This window comes from Myotis myotis, unplaced genomic scaffold (assembly GCF_014108235.1).
Source record: "Myotis myotis isolate mMyoMyo1 unplaced genomic scaffold, mMyoMyo1.p scaffold_m19_p_1, whole genome shotgun sequence".
In the NCBI taxonomy this organism is placed as follows: domain Eukaryota; kingdom Metazoa; phylum Chordata; class Mammalia; order Chiroptera; family Vespertilionidae; genus Myotis; species Myotis myotis.
This window is the reverse complement of record NW_023416313.1, coordinates 82,574,461-82,590,544: the sequence shown is the minus strand read 5'-3', so window position 1 is coordinate 82,590,544 and position 16,084 is coordinate 82,574,461. Positions and strand designations below refer to the sequence as shown.

At 43.8% G+C, this 16,084-nt stretch overlaps 1 pseudogene; it reads left to right on the top strand.

The window, feature by feature from the left end:
- The first annotated feature begins 3,251 nt into the window (after positions 1-3,251).
- Positions 3,252-7,249, top strand: LOC118665118 (annotated as a pseudogene).
- Positions 7,250-16,084: the final 8,835 nt, after the last annotated feature.

The following is a 16,084-nucleotide window of genomic DNA, read 5'->3' as shown; positions in this document are numbered from 1 at the left end:
TCTCAGTCCAGGGTCCCTCGCTCCTTACTGCCTGCCTGCTCACTGCTCCTTACCACTCAGCTTGCTGCTCCTCAGCGCTGCCGCAGAGGTGAAAGAGGCTCCTGCCACCTGCCGCTGCGCTCACCAGCCATGAGCCCGGCTTCTGGCTGAGCAGCACTCCCCCAGTGAGAGCGCACTGACCACCAGGGAGCAGCTCCCGCGTTGAGCGTCTGCCCCCTGGTGGTCAGTGCACATCAGAGCAACCAGTCATTCTGGTCAATCCACTGTAACGGTCACTTAGGCTTTTATTATATTGATTTGATAGGATTTTTTTTTTTTTCTGAAATGAGACTTTTTTGTGATCAAAGAAACCAGAAAGCTATTTGACCTGTCAATTCTTTTCTCAGGGCAGAGAAGAGTAAGACCAAAAGCAAGTTTGAAAGAAAGGAATAAAAAATAATTCATACCTGGCCAGGCGTGGCTCAGTGGTTGAGCATTGACTTATGAACCAGGAGGGCACATGCCTGGGTTGTGGACTCGATCCCCAGTGGGGGACATGCAGGAGGCAGCTGATCAGTGATTCTCCCTCATCATTGATGTTTCTGTCTCTCTCCTTCTCCCTTCCTCTCTAAAATCAATAAAAATATATTTTTAAAAATAATTACACATATAGATTCATTTCTTTGATAAATTATTACACAATTTATAATGAATTTTGATGCAGATACAAGACAAGAACTACAGAGTCAACAGAGAGCTGGAATTATATAGAAAGTGAAGGTCATCTATGACCATATCCAGGCCAGTTAAAACCCTAGCCTACTGAGGGTTAGGATTTTATATAAAACAAATAAATTAGCTAGTGCAATCATACGATAAACAAAACAAAAAAAGGACAGAAGAAAGAATAACTGGGTTATACTTGCTCAACTTTATTTTATGCTCTTAAAATATTATTGGGAAGAAAATGTTTGGTAATTCCTGGAAGTCCTTTGGAAGTTGAGCAACATGGAATTAATTTAAAAAGCAAAAGCTATTCTATGTTGTGGCCAGTAGACAAAGTGGCCTTAATAAGCCAGAGTAAGTCCCAAACAGGCCTCTCTCTTCTGTACACAGTCTGCTTTCTAATTCTCCCCAAAAACAAGGCAAGCAGTAGTTTGCTTTTTTTTTTTTTTTTTAGGAAGTTTTATTTTGAATATGTCTTATAACTTAAATTTCCTTTAAATAGATGTGTTCCCTTTTTTCAATGATCAGAAATTTTTGTATCAAGAGAGATATAAAGCCTAGATCTATATCTCCTACCCCAAATCTGGGAGGGAATACTGCCCATTTTTAACCCGTAGAACATGGCAAAAGTGACATTGCATGACGTACAAAGCGAGGTCAGAAAAAGTGATGCATCTCCCACTTAGTTTGCTGAGATACTAACTCTGGGAACCCCTGATGCCACACGAAGGGGATTACATGAGGTTGCCATATTTTGAGAAAGCCCAGGCAACATGGAGAGGTCATGTGGAAGTGTTCCATTGACACCCTATTGACTTAACTGACAAGTGAGGGAAGATGCCTACAAATGATACCAGTCTCTAGTCCTTGAGTCAACCCAGCCATCATGTCTTCCCAACTGAGGACCCCAACTATGAGCAGAGACTGTTACAGAAGAGCAAAGAAATACCAAGCACCCTTCCTAGAGAAAGGGAGGGACCCGTTTATTAACACTAGTGGACTCCTGGAATAATTTCCAAATCAGAGTGAAGTAACACAAAGAGTCTTCACTTTTTATAACCTTCTGGGGTCATTGTCTTGCAGATATGGTTCCGCCCCCTTTCCTGAGCTTACAGGAAGGCCCCCAGGTGTCAATCAGTCCTGGGGCCAGAGATAATGAACTTCCCGCCCCCCCCCTTCCACCCCCACCACCACCAAGACAATGCATTGTTCACAGTTTTTATGGCCTGACACGCCTTGCAAGACCAGTTTCCTCCTCAAGACAAGCCATTTGAACTTAAGCTTCATCCAAACCCCTGCTCCACAGAATCCTTGAGCATAATACAGTGCTTATTTTAAAGCACCAATTTTGGGTGAATTTGTTGCATAGATAACATCAGATTCCACAGGTTGACTTCGGCCCTATATAAAACTTCCTCCAACACATACACTCTTCAAATGCCAGCCACAAACCCAGACTGTGCTTCTGATCAACTGACTACAAATTGGACATTCCAACAACTCCCTCCAACTCAGAATACCATTGTTGCCTATACTTCTAACTGACTGGCTGTAAATCAGAAGTTTCCCCAGCCCCCTCCTTGGGTTCAATTAATTTGCCAGAATGGCTCACGGAAATCAGAGAAACATGTTACTTACTAGATCACTAATTTATTGTGAAAGGTTTATTGGTTTATTGTACTCAGGAACAACCAGGATTGGGAAGAGCTGCATAGGGTGAGATATGTGAAGAGGGGAATGACACTTCTGTGTCCTCCCCAGGCAAGCCAGGCTCCCAGATCCTCCATGTGTTCCCCAACCCAGAAGTTCTCTGCACCCCATCCTCTTGGGTGTTTATGGAAAATTCATTATATAGGCATGATTGATTAAACCACTGGACATTGACAATTGATTTCAATCTCCAAACCCTCTTCCTCCTCTGGGAAGTGAATGTTTTGGAGTGAGACTAAAAGTTCCAATCCTCTAGTCAACAAGGTTGGGTCTCTTGGCAATCAATCCCCATTGAGGTGTTTTCCAAAAGTCACCTCATTAACATGACAAAAGAGACCATTTTCACTCTCTTCACTTAAGAAATTTCAAGAGACTGGGAGCAGGGAGCCAGGAATTGTGGACTAAGACTAAACATATATTTCTTCTAAGTCACAATGATTCCATGTCCCTTCACCACCATGATTATTCTTCCATGAATTTGAGTCCATTTATGCCCAAACAAGAAACTTCCTATAGTAAAAACTAGTCAATAATGCCACAGACTATCTTATAAGGCAGTGAGTTTACTGTCACTGAGAGAACAGCTTTAAAGACTCACTCAGGGATGTTGTAGAGAGATTACTAAATCAGAGTGTAACAGAATGAAATGCTCAGTCTCTCTTTGACTCAATCTTGTTCAAGCCTGCTCTGTTCCCACAGCCTTCAGGCTAATAGCTGAGTCTTGCATAATGACATGCTAATGATGAGGAGAATTTGGCTTGAGTTTTACAAAAACAGCCCCTCCCATTTCCCCTACCCCTGACCTAAAAGAAGCCTGAAGTCTGTACTTTCTTAACATGGACTTAAGGCACCACCAGGGCTCCATCCTCTCCGTTGGTGCCTTCTCCAACAGTAAACCTTTCCTTACTCCAAACTCTGACTTGTTGAGTTTGGGCTTTCAAAGAATCAGGAATATGGACTTTGGACCAGTGATAAGAGAAAATACCAGACTGTCTGTCTTCAAGGAAATATTTTTATTTTAGATTTTACAACATATGTGAGACCTCAGATTCTGTTTATATTCTTTCATGAACTGAGTAATAAATATAGAGTACAGAGGGGGCACATAATAAAAATTCTGATGATAGTATTGAAATAGGAATTTTAGGGGGATATAAGCAGGTTTAGGAAATTTTAAAAAATGAAAGAGGTCCATGAAAAAACATGGGGCTACAGACTGGGAGAAGTTACATTTCCTTAAGACAGGGAGCAGGAAGCCAGCAGAAGTTACATTTCTATAAGACAAGAAAGTTGGGGGAGGCAGCAGTTACATTTCCATAAGATAAGGAAACTGGGAGTAGCAAAAGGTCTATATTTACAAAATAAAGAAGGAAGAAGAAAGCCTAGAGCAGCAGTTCTCAACCTGTGTGTCACCACCCCCTTGGGGGTCGAACAACCCTTTCACAGGGGTTGCCTCAGACCATTGGAAAACACATATATAATTACATATTGTTTTTGTGATTAAACACTATGCTTTAATTATGTTCAATTTGTAACAATGAAATTGGGGGTCACCACAACATGAGGAACTGTATTACTAGAGGATCGAGGCATTAGGAAGGTTGAGAACCACTGGCCTAGAGGGAAAGAAGAACAATGAGGGAGGAGGATCTCATAGGTCCCATGTGAGATTTGACCTTTGAACTAAGGAGTTGCTATAGTGACCACATCAAAAGGGAGATAGGGGCCAATCAGAGGAGATATCAAGGCACAAAGATCTGCAGCCTTTATAAACTGTGGAAGAAGGAACTTGGTGGGACTCTCTCCTGCCCCCGTGGTAGTCTCTGTACTTGTTCTTCAATAAATTTCCACCTTTGCTATATATACACCATCTTCCATCTGGGGATTCATTCTTTGACTCCAAGGGACAAAGAATCCGGGGAACCATCCTGCCCAGGGGAACACCACGAGTTCCAGTCCAAAAAATCCCGTATCAATATAAGTCTTCACAAAGGAAGAGAACTGCAAAAAAAGAAAAGAAAAGAGAGCCTTTGGGTAAACTAGGTGTTTAATCCTTCTACCACAGATGCTCACGGGAACATTTTTACAAAAGAATTTTTTAAATCTGCATTGAAATAAAAAGGCTAGGAGGAAGATTTCTTCACATGGTTAGCCCTATGGCATTTTCTACAAAGTTATCTACAGATCAATCTCTGAAATATGGTTCCTTTTAGTAAAACATGTTTGAACAAAACTTTCATCTTTGTGTAAATAATTAAAAGGTTAAAAGGAAAATTGTTGACCCTGACCCAATGCACAATGAGGTTGTATTTCTAAGCTGTCCGGCTTCCGGCTAGTTCCTTTAACTGAGATGCTGACCAAGAGAACTTATCTACAGACTGAAAATTCCTAAACTCATATTCTACTCTAGACTTAAAGGAGCTTCAACTACGACACTTATGATAAAACAGCAAATACAGAATAGCAAACCCTCAGGAGACCGAAATTTCAGTCATGGTTTTATCCTTACTCTGGAGTCAGGGGCACTTTCTAAAGCATAAGATCTTCACTCTTTGAAAGACTACAGAGAAGAGCGGGGTTGCCTAAAGGCAGCGAAGGGGACTTTGGTAGCCTTGTTGAATTCCCCCCAAAAAAGTAGCTTTACCTTGTACCCCAAAATAAATTTAGGTTTAAGACCAAAAATTTAAATGAAACAAAACAAACCAAAAACTGAAAAAATACCCAGAAAAAATTAGGGATTATTTTTTAATCTTGAAAGGAGAATAGCTGTTATAAACATAACCTCAAACATGAAAGCCATAAAAGTGAACTAAGTTTAACTTCATAAAACGTTAAACTCTCTTAGTGGTGTTAAATAAATAAACAAAACAAAACCATTGACAACAGGCTAAGAACAGACCATTCACAGAAATAAATATGAACAACGAACATGAAAAATGCTTAATTTCCTTCAAAATTTAAAAATGGAAATCAAAGTGAGGAAACTGCATATTTTACCTATCAGATTAGCATTCCTTTAAAAAATAAAACCAAGCATGAGTGGAAGCAAATAGGCCTTCTCATACACTGTAAACCAGTGGTTCCCAACCTTCTGGCCCTTTAAATACAGTTCCTCATGTTGTGACCCAACCATAAAATTATTTTTGTTGCTACTTCATAACTGTAATGTTGCTACTGTTATGAATCGTAATGTAAATATCTGATATTCAGGAAGGTCTTAGGCGATCCCTGTGAAAGGGTCGTTCGACCACCAAAGGGGTCGCAACCCACAGGTTGAGAACCGCTGCTGTAAACGAAAGAGTAAGTTGCTAAAATTTTTTAAATTGACTTTTTAGAGGAAGAAAGAGGCAGGGAGAGAGGGAGATTTGCTGTTCCATTTAGTTACGCATTCATTGGTTGATTCTTGTATGTGCCTTAACCAGAGATTGGGCCCACAACCTTGGAGTATTGGGTGATGCTTTAACAACTGAGCGACACAGCCAGGGCACAAACTTTTTAAGGGTCCATTGTGAAGAGACCATGGCTAGGTTGGCCCCTTCACTAGGTTTTAATTTAACTTTTTTTATTGGCAAAAGTGAGGCCACTGCCTGGACTCCATTTAATCCCCAGGATCTGAGACTAAAATAATGAAACCTCAAAGAAGAAAGCTAAAAGCAAAAGCAAAAAAAGATCTTTAAAATAAAAAAGAAAACCTCGCACTTTCAGTCCAAGCTAATTACATCTCCCTCTGCACCACCCTCAGAAGAAAGAGGGGTATTTCTCCAATAGATGCACCACTTGGCAGACGCTGGCTAAGATCATCCTTGAACTTCAATGTCCCAGCGTCAGGGATGCAGTAAGGCTCTCCCTCTCCCCAGCAGCCTGCGCCTTTCCCTTCCCCCTTCTCCTCCCCAGGCACATTTCCCTCGCCTTTCTCACTCCTAGGCTCTGAGGGCCCTTCTCTTGCTTCTGTAACTTGTTTCATGAGCCTATGCAGCCCAGGCTCACATCTGTCTCTGGAACTTTCTAAATAAACTTTCTTATAATTTGGGGGAGGGCAGAAGGTACAGTAAAACTTTGGACAGAAGATGGTCTACCTGCAACGGGTGCCAGCACTGCATGGCCCAGAGTTGAGAAAGATACCATCTTTCCATCCCATTTCTGCCACCGAGAACTTTATAGTCTTATAAAAAATGGTTTTGCATTTATAAAATGAATTATGCAAGCTCCAGGAACTGCCGAAGGCCGACTCAGAAAATTCTTCCTGTGCAATCTGTGGTCAAACCTGTTACACGACTGGCAAGCTTACAAACGTGGCTTCCTGTGTTCTAACCACCCCTGGAGAATCCTGAGCTGCACTTCCTCCCACGTAGCCACAGCCAGCCAGCCCCACCCTGCCACCTTCTCCTCTGCCTCACCTCCACCACCCAGAGCACCTTTGCTGCTCAGAAAGCCCAACCTCACCAAAGCACTTAGTCTAGATCGTTAAAAAAAGATGCCCATGCAGAAAACAGTTAAAGATCTGCTGACTGTAAAATTTAAAAACACAATTTTGAGGAAAGGATAAAGCTCGTTCCATCACCAAAGGTATGGAATTCACTAGTTATGTCTCTGACCTGCAACAGGTTTCCCTGAAGCCCAACGCCAAAAGTGCAATTGAGTTGCAAATGCCTTCATGCCTCCTGGTAAAAGTCACATAGATCTGCAGAAACTGCTTAGAAAAGTCGATGCAGAGGTGGGACCCCAATTCCCAATCAAGAAAATATGGAAACAGAAACTGGACGGATCCCGCCGATGAGCCGGGTCCTTCAGGAGAAAGTTTCAGCCGGCTCACCCACTCTGCAGGCAGCTTTGATGAGCAAGACGAGCCAACTCTGCCTGACTCTACGAGATGATTCATGAAATATATAGATGTCACTGCAATCCTTTCTTTTAAATGTAATAGGGTATGTATAGATAATTATTCTAACACATGATTTTATTTAAAGAATTAAAGTATGTACGGAGCCCATAAATACTGTGGGTATCTGGATATTTTCTAGTTTGCATGATCAAGAAGAGAACAGACGGAAAATGCAACCCCCAACATGATGTTTATCCTGGAATTACTCAAGTTAGGGTGGAAAGGTTGTTCACATTTAACGAGATAGCTCTAATGTGTACTCCGTAGGTGCAGTTATGGCATTAAGATAATAACCTAGTTCCCATTCATCTTGGGTAATTGAAAAGTATTTCAGCCTGTAAAGCTCAATATTCATTAAGTGCTACTGTTATATTGTAAATCAGAAGACGCCTTAACCAATAAGGCAATTTATTTGGAGTCCTATTCATTTTCGCTAGTGCTAGCAGGCCCAGAGGAACTCTTGCTTCTCAAATTCTGGGGCCCAATATGGTGGAAGTCTTTTCAATTTATATGTTTTTCAGCTCTTTGTTTTCCAAATTTGGAATGAGACTTCCTGGCCTTCTGAGAAAGAAGCCCTGTGTGCTGGGAAGGGGCCATGAGACCATATCTCAAGGCCTGGCCTGGCGCCAGCACTGACAACTCTGTCTGGGGCATATTTTATGGCCTCTCTGGAGTGGGGAGTAGTCTGATTTTCCCTATTATTTAAGGAAGCAAATGTTTACAGAAGCCAGAATAGCAGGGTTAAAATTTTAAACAGCAGTTTTTACCCAAGATGGAAGTAACTATACCTCACTACAAACTAGATCAATAAAAGACACCCTCTAGATTTCATTTCTGTTCACTATAAACAATCAGGAGGTAAACCTGTCCTCATCCAAACCCAATGCTTTCCAAAGCTGGAAGCAAAATACCCAATGTGGCCTCAAAAATAAGAATGCACCATTTCTAGCATCTTTGGTAGGTAGGTAGTTATATCTGGTGTTTGTTCTTTGACATCTGCTGTCCACATTCACACAGCTAAATATAAATCTCATGAAGTCTTCCACACGAACCTTTTATTTTCCACAGTGCCCTGCGAAGGATGCTCTGAGGTCCTCAGCAGGTTCACTGTAAGACCTGGTTCCTAGGCCTCAACAGCCTGTTGATTCAATAACAGTAAATGCTAAATGCACACCTAACTGGATTTTTGTTCTTTCCTGCCAGTCCAGGGCTGCCAGATCCAGCAAACATAAATGTGATGCTCAGTAGGATTTGAATTTCAGATAAACATCAAATAACTCTTTAAAGGTTGTTGTTTTTTTACTCTTTTAAATTTTTGAGTATAAATATGTCCCATTAAACAGTGAGTAACATTTTTTAGTATGACTATGTACCAACTATTGCATGGGACATATTTATACTGAAAGAAAAATGCTTTGTTTGCCTAAAGTTCAAATTTAACTGGGCATCCTATATTTTATTTGGCAACCCTATCAGTCAGTCTCCTACAAAGTTGCCAAGTAGTTCTGGGAGCCTGCAGTTTGTAAGACATGGGTACTTAGCAGAAACACTAGTATAGCTCCAACAAGGGTCCCATCGCTAATGTTCTAAGTATCATGGAGGAAGGGACACTCTCATTAGGTGAGTGTGACTGGAGGTGCAGCATTAGCTGAGATGCTGTAACCTCCACTGCAGTTCCAGAAATCAGGAGAGCAGTTCTTCGTGGATAGGAACCCAGGGGTTTCACATCTTCACTGCACTGTTTAGCCTGAGAGGAAGCAGCTACATAGGTGCTATCCTTGAAATACCCGCTGGTTAGCTTAGACTAAAAAGATGCTTTAGCATTTTCCCAGAAATGCCTGTATCTCCACAGATAAATATTGCTTAGAGATGCCAAACAGTGTTGTGAAAGTTGCCAGACTCCAAAGTAGACCCGAGGAACCTTTTATTTTTATGACAACCACATTTATGTTTACAGCACATTTATGGATAAAAATTCAACAGATAATGAAGTTAAGAACCTTATGTGCTTCCAGTACAAGTTGTTTTTTTTTAATTTGCTAGCTACATTATAAAGAGAATAATCCCTGAGAATAAAGCAGTTGAGTGCTTGTTTCATGAGGCACTTATGATGTTTCTAATATTAATAAACCACTGTGTATTATATCAAATTAATTTAAATAATTTGAGGATTTGATCATTCTCATTGAATAAAAGTTCATTAAAATGTTATAGAAAGCCTATAGATAAGCATTTGTAAATATATTGCCATTGTACCAATATCAAAATGTATTCTAGTTTGCATCATTTACTAATTTTTACATTTTATATTGAACCCATTTAAGAATCCTATAAATACATGATTTCATTAAACTATTGCTGATCCAAAAAAGTGGGGAAGTTTGACAATATTTATCTCTAATGCTTTTCATCAGTTTTGGAAAGTATTAGCTGTTATCTATTTTAATATTGCTTCTGTCCCATTATGTCTCTCCTCCTCATCTAATCAATTATATGTATGTTAGCCTAACATAACTTGAAGAAGAAAACTAAGCAATTTACACTATTTCAAATCAAAAACTATTAGAAAACTATAGCAATAAGACTGTGGTAGTGGTACAAGTATAGACAAATCAACTATGGTAGGCAGAATTTTAAAAATACCACCCCACCCCCAAATTACTATTCACTGTTGTTCAATCAAAACTAATTGAGACTGCTGTGAAGGAAATTTGCTGATATAATTATGGCTACTCATCAGCTGACCTTAAAATAGGGAGGTTGTCCTGGATTATCTAGGTCAGTGGTTCTCAACCTTCCTAATGCGGTAACCCCTTAATAGAGTTCCTCATGTTGTGGTGACCCCCAATTTCATTGTTACAAATTAAACATAATTAAAGCATAGTGATTAATCACAAAAACAATATGTAATTATAAATGTGTTTTCCGATGGTCTGAGGCGGCCTCTGTGAAAGGGTCGTTCGACCCCCAAAGGGGTCGCGACCCACAGGTTGAGAACCGCTGATCTAGGTGGTTCCAATGTAATCATGTGAGCTCTTAAAAGCAGAAGAATCTGTCAAAGATGCAGCAAAAGGGAAAATAGGAGAGATTCTAAGTAAGAGAGGAACTTGACTTGCTATTGCTGAAGGACCACATGGAAAGCAGGAGAAGAAATGCATTACTTCTAGGAGCAAAAACTAAATCACAGCTGTCAGCCAACAAAGAAATGGGGGCCGCAGTCCTACAACCACAAGGCATTAAAGTCAGCCAACAACCTGAATGACCTTGGAAGCAAATCAATCTTCAGACACTAGAGTTCAGACCTACCGATACCATGATTTCAGCCTGTCAGACTCTAAGCAGAGGATTCAGAAGAGCCACACTACGCCCAGACTTCTGTCTCACAGAGTTGTGAGGTTAAAAAATGGGTGTTGTTTTGAGCTACTAAATTCATGGTAATTTTTAATGGCAGAAATACAAAAGTAACACACTGACCAAGGAAAAAAGATCTCTAACTGGGCCTATACATATAGCAAAAGTGACCCTGAGGTGTAGTGAGAAAAGGATATTCCTTTTAACAATTGGTACTGGGTCCATTTGATTTTTTTTTAATTTAATTTTTTTAATTGATTTCAGAGAGGAATAGAGAGATAGAAACGTCAATGATGGGAGAGAATCATTGACTGGCTGCCTCCTGCACACCCTCCACTGGGGATGGAGCCTGAAACCCAAGCATGTTCCCTTGACCAGAATCGAACCTGGGACCCTTCTGTCCACAGGCCAACACTTTATTCACTGAACCAAACCAGCTAGGGCTGATTTCTTTTTATTTTTTAATGTGTTTTGACCACTATTCCATACCATATACAAAATAAATTCCAGATGGATTGACAATTTGAATGTTAAACTGGTAAGGGAGAGGGAGGGTTATTACAGAAAAACATGGGAGAATATCTTTATAACCTTTTTTCCCCAGCTTTATTGAGGTACTAGCGGCCCGGTGCATGAGATTCATGCACATTATAAGGGAATTAATTAGAGGAAATATTTTAATATTGCTACTTGCCCTTTCTCTACAATAGAAGTGTCAGAGATGAAAGAAAATTAGTAAAATGTATATGAAAATCTTCCTCCTGTCAAAGTCTGGGGCACACCGCGGGACCCAGAGTCAAGTCGCCACCCACCTGCATGCACCTCAAAATCACACAAGACCCAGACTTGGCCGGCCCCACCCCCATTGGGTGACATCCAGACCCGGCCAGTGCCACCCCATCAAGCCCCACCAAGCAGGGACGCATCTTCAGGGCCCCCGTCAAGCCCCGCTGGGTGGGAGGTACAGCTTCAGGTCCCCCGGCCTGGCACCAGGGCGGGGGGTGCAGCCTCAGGTCCCCCAGCCTGGGGCAGGTTTGGCCTGATGTCCCCTGTCAAACCCTGCTGGGCAGGGCGAGTGGCCTGAGGTCCCCCTTCAAGCCCCACCAGGCAGGGGGCGCAGACTCAGGTCCCCCGGCCCTGGCCCGGCACCATGCAACCTCAGGTCCCTGCTGATCACTCATTACGGCTCATTACCAGAACCCTGCCTCTGCTGTGGGCACAGCCATCTTGTGATGACATGAGGAAGTGAGGGTCAATTTGCATATTACCTCTTTATTATATACTAGTGGCCCAGTGCACGAAATTCGCGCATGGGGGAGGGTGTGTTCCTCAGCCTGGCCTGCACCCTCTCCAATTTGGGACCCCTCGAAAAATGTCCTGCCAGTTTACAGGGATTGGGCCTAAACCAGTAGTCAGACATCCCTCTTGTAATCCAGGACTGCTGGCTCCTAACTGCTCACCTGCCTGCCTGCCTACCTGCCTGATTGCCTCTAACCACTCTGCCTGCTGGCCTGTTCGCCCCCAACTGCCCTCCCCCCCCGCTGCTGGCCTGCTTGCCCCCAAATGCCCCCCTGCCAGCCTGATCACCCCAAACTGCCCCCCTGCTGGCCTGCTCACCCCTACCTTCCATCCCCACTGGCCTGCTCATCCCCAACTGTCCCCCTGCTGGCCTGCTCACTCCAAACTGCCCCCCCCCCCCGCTGTCCTGATCACCTCCAACTGACCCCCACTGATGGTCTGCTTGCCCCCATCTGCCCCCCCTGCTGGTCTGCTTACCTCCAATGGCCCCATCCCCCACCAGCCTGATCACCCACAACTGCCCTCCCCTCTTGGCCTCTAACCGCCTCTACCTCAGCCCCCCCACCATGGCTTTGTCCAGAAGAACATCTGGAAGGTCTCCTGGAAGGTCTCCCAGTCTAATTAGCATATTACTCTTTTATTAGTATAGATATATTTGTCTGTAAATATGGTTATAATTGCAGATATGAGTAGGACCAGGTAAAATTTTATAGAATGGGCCTTTTATTACAGATGGTGTGCCATGTATGCATTTTTTCTAAAGAAGTAAAAATTACTTTAAAAAGTGTTTCAGGAAGACTTTGAGAAATTTACAGTATCTGCTTTTCTTCCAAGAAAGTTGTCACTTTTATGCCAGAGTGAGAATTATTTGTATGCTTTGTATGTCAGCATTGGGCCACTGTGACTGGGGGGCACTTACCTTGACTTGAGAGTAATTATCTTGCTTACTGGCTGGGAGGGAGGGTGTGTGGCAGAGGAGATAAATACTGGGTTCTGGATTATTCATAGATTGCTGACTTTCTGGATTGATTGTGCAAGCCCCTCCTTTTATTGATGTCCACCTTCTGTTGACAGACATCTACCCTGGGAGAGAAATGAGATGAAACTCTCTTTCTTGTCATTATAAAAAGCATTTGATTCCTAAGGTGTGATAAGACCACCCAGCCATCCACAGTCAAGGCACACATTTTCATGGAGGATGTTCCCACTCTTGAATAAATTAAAACAATTTTTTTCTTTTAATTTAAAGTTTCTTCTATAACTGGTTTCTTGTTACTTAAAAGCTAGATTTTTTGAAACTGCTTCCAAAGCTTTTCAAGCTGTATATGTCCTTGGAATGAATTTATAAATAAGAATTGAGCCTGGCGGGTGTGACTCAGTGGTTTAGCATCAGCCTATGAAACAGGAAGTCACAGTTTGATTCCTGGTCAGGCCACATGCCCAGGTTTTGGCCTGATCCCCAGTACAGGGCGTGTAGGAGGCAGCCGATCAATGATTCTCTCTCATCATTGATGTTTCTATCTCTCTCCCTCTCTCTTCCTCTCTGAATCAGTAAGAATATATTTTAAAGAGAGAGAGAGAGAGAGAGAGAGAGAGAGAGAGAAAGAGTGTATATGTTTGTAAATAAGAAAACATGTATTTGATGCTCTTAAAAAGTCTTATTTTCTTTCATTAAAACTTGTGCAGTATAGGGAACTCCATAGATTCTCTCAATTTGAAGAAAGTTAGAGGGAAAGGTACTAATTCAGAGTTCCTTGGGAAAATGTATCACTTATATATATTTTTTTAAAAAAAAAATATTCAGAAAATATATTTGGATCTAAATATCTTCTATAATTTTAACCCTAAAATATCAATTTAAATATTTTAAAAATGGTTGGGATGTTTGTTTTTTTAAATAAGTTAGGTTACTGGAGTTCTACATGTTACTGGATCACCTGGGGTAATTTTCTGATTGGAAAATAAAGAATTATAGTCAGAGGAAAGGACATTAGAATTTTAAAAGAACATATTCAATTTACTTTAGAAGCCGAACCTATCTTATCATGTGACTTGTTTTGTATGTCTGTTAAACTATATTATCACATAAGCATTGCTGCTATTGGGACAAACAGTGACAGTTGATTCAGATCATTTGAATGTCCACTCTCTGTTTTAATTTGTATGTTCCTTTTGACTCTGTCATATGCTCAATCTTCAGTGGAAGTCATGAGAACCTATTATTTTTGCCTGCTCCCTCCTTTACGTTGGAAATATTCTTTTTTACCCAGAGGGACCTTAACTTTGATGTAAGGGTTTGTTTCCATTGCCAACTTTTTTCTTCCTTGCCAAGTAAGAGAGTTGTTGTGAACTCTTCAGTGATGCCTTCCCCAGGATATTTGCAGATGTGGTTGGGAAAAGTAATTTCATCCCCGACCTTTGCATGTCAGGTGCTGGGGTGCCCGGGTGCCACCTGGCCTGAGCCCCAGCTCTCCCGCCCTCCGATCACCATGGCGATCACGGGGCCACAGAGTTTTATTTGTTTCAGAGGAGTATAAATTATTTAAGAATTAAATCTATGTGCACACGGCCAAAAAGAAAATCGGCTCCACCAGTCCCACCTGTCCCAGTAGGGACTGACAGCAAAGCCCCTCTCCATCCGGAGCCCCCAGGGTGAGAGCTGAGCAGCGTGGACCTGAGGGCTGTGCACCTGGAGCGACTGCAGAAGGAGAGGGGCAGGCAGGAGCAGCAAGCCAAGGAGGGCCCACGGCCGCAGGCCTGGGGCTGCGGAAGTTGCCATAAAAGAAAAAGAAGAAAGATGCAAAAGGACCCCGGCCCTGCGCTCCACGGAGGACTTCGAAGCCCTGGTCTGGGCTGCCATGAAGGCTGATAACACCTGTGGCCTCGCCAAGTGCCGGGCCAGCGTCGTGACTCTGGGCCAGCTCTGCCCACACGGCAGCCACCGCTACTGCCTCAGCCACTGCCTGCCTGAGACCCATGGCTGTGGGGAGAGGGCCCGCGCCCACACCCCGCAGAGAATCAGCTGGGAGGCAGTGCTGTACGCCGGCAGTGGGGCCAAGGACGGGTCCCTGGACCCCACCAAGAGGGCCCAGCTGCAGAGGAGCCTGGATAAGAAGCTGGGCGAGCTAAGCAGCCAGAGGAGGAGCAAAAGGAGGGAGAAGGAGATGTGAGCCGGCCCTCACACCTTCTGGCCTTGTCTTTGCAAATGCGGGTGGGGGCAAGTGGCTGTCCCTGGTGCTTTCTGTGCCTTGTAGCTGCTCCGGTGACGTGACCAGGGCTGCATGAGCAAGCGAGGGGCCTCTGGGAGGGGGTGGGTCCTCGGGCCCAGCGTGCCCTGCCTTGCGCTGGGGTGGGGGCAGGCTGCAATGGCTGTTCCCTGGACCTTCCTGGGGAGAGCAGCCCCAGGTTTCAGTTTTGCTGGCACCAGGGCCCCCTGGGGCTCTCTGAGGTCCCTCGCCAACTGCTTTAAGAGAGCCTTTAAGAGAGGTTCCGAGAGTCCAGGGTTGCCGCCTGGCCTGCGACCCAGCCCTCCCGCCCTCCCATCGCCATGGTGGGGACCCGGGTTGCCTCCTGGCCTGCGCCCCAGTCCTCCCGCCCTCTGATCACCAAGGTGGGGGTCCGCGGTTGCCACCTGGCCTGCACCCGGACCCTCCCGCCCTCCAATCGCCATGGTGGGGGTCCGCGGTTGCCACCTGGCCTGCACCCGGACCCTCCCGCCCTCAGATCGCCATGGCGGGGACCCCGGTTGCCTCCTGGCCTGCGCCTGGCCCTCGCGGCCCCCTATCACCATGGCGATCACCAGCAGCAGGCCAGCGGGCAACCCCGCTTTCCGATGGCAATCACTGGCTGGGGGGTGGGGAAAGGCGGCCTTTGCCCACCGCCCACCTCTTGCCTGCAACCTGGGTTGCCGATCACCATTCTTCAGTCCTTCCCCTTTCGCCTCCCATCATTGCGAGTATGCAAATTAACCACCATCTTTGTTGGCGGTTAACCGCCATCTTGGCTGGCAGTTAATTTGCATATCACCCTGATTAGCCAATGGGAAGGGTAGTGGTCGTATGGCTAATTACCATGTTTCTCTTTTATTAGATAGGATGACTAGAGGCCCAGTGCACAAAAATTTGTGCACTCAGGGGG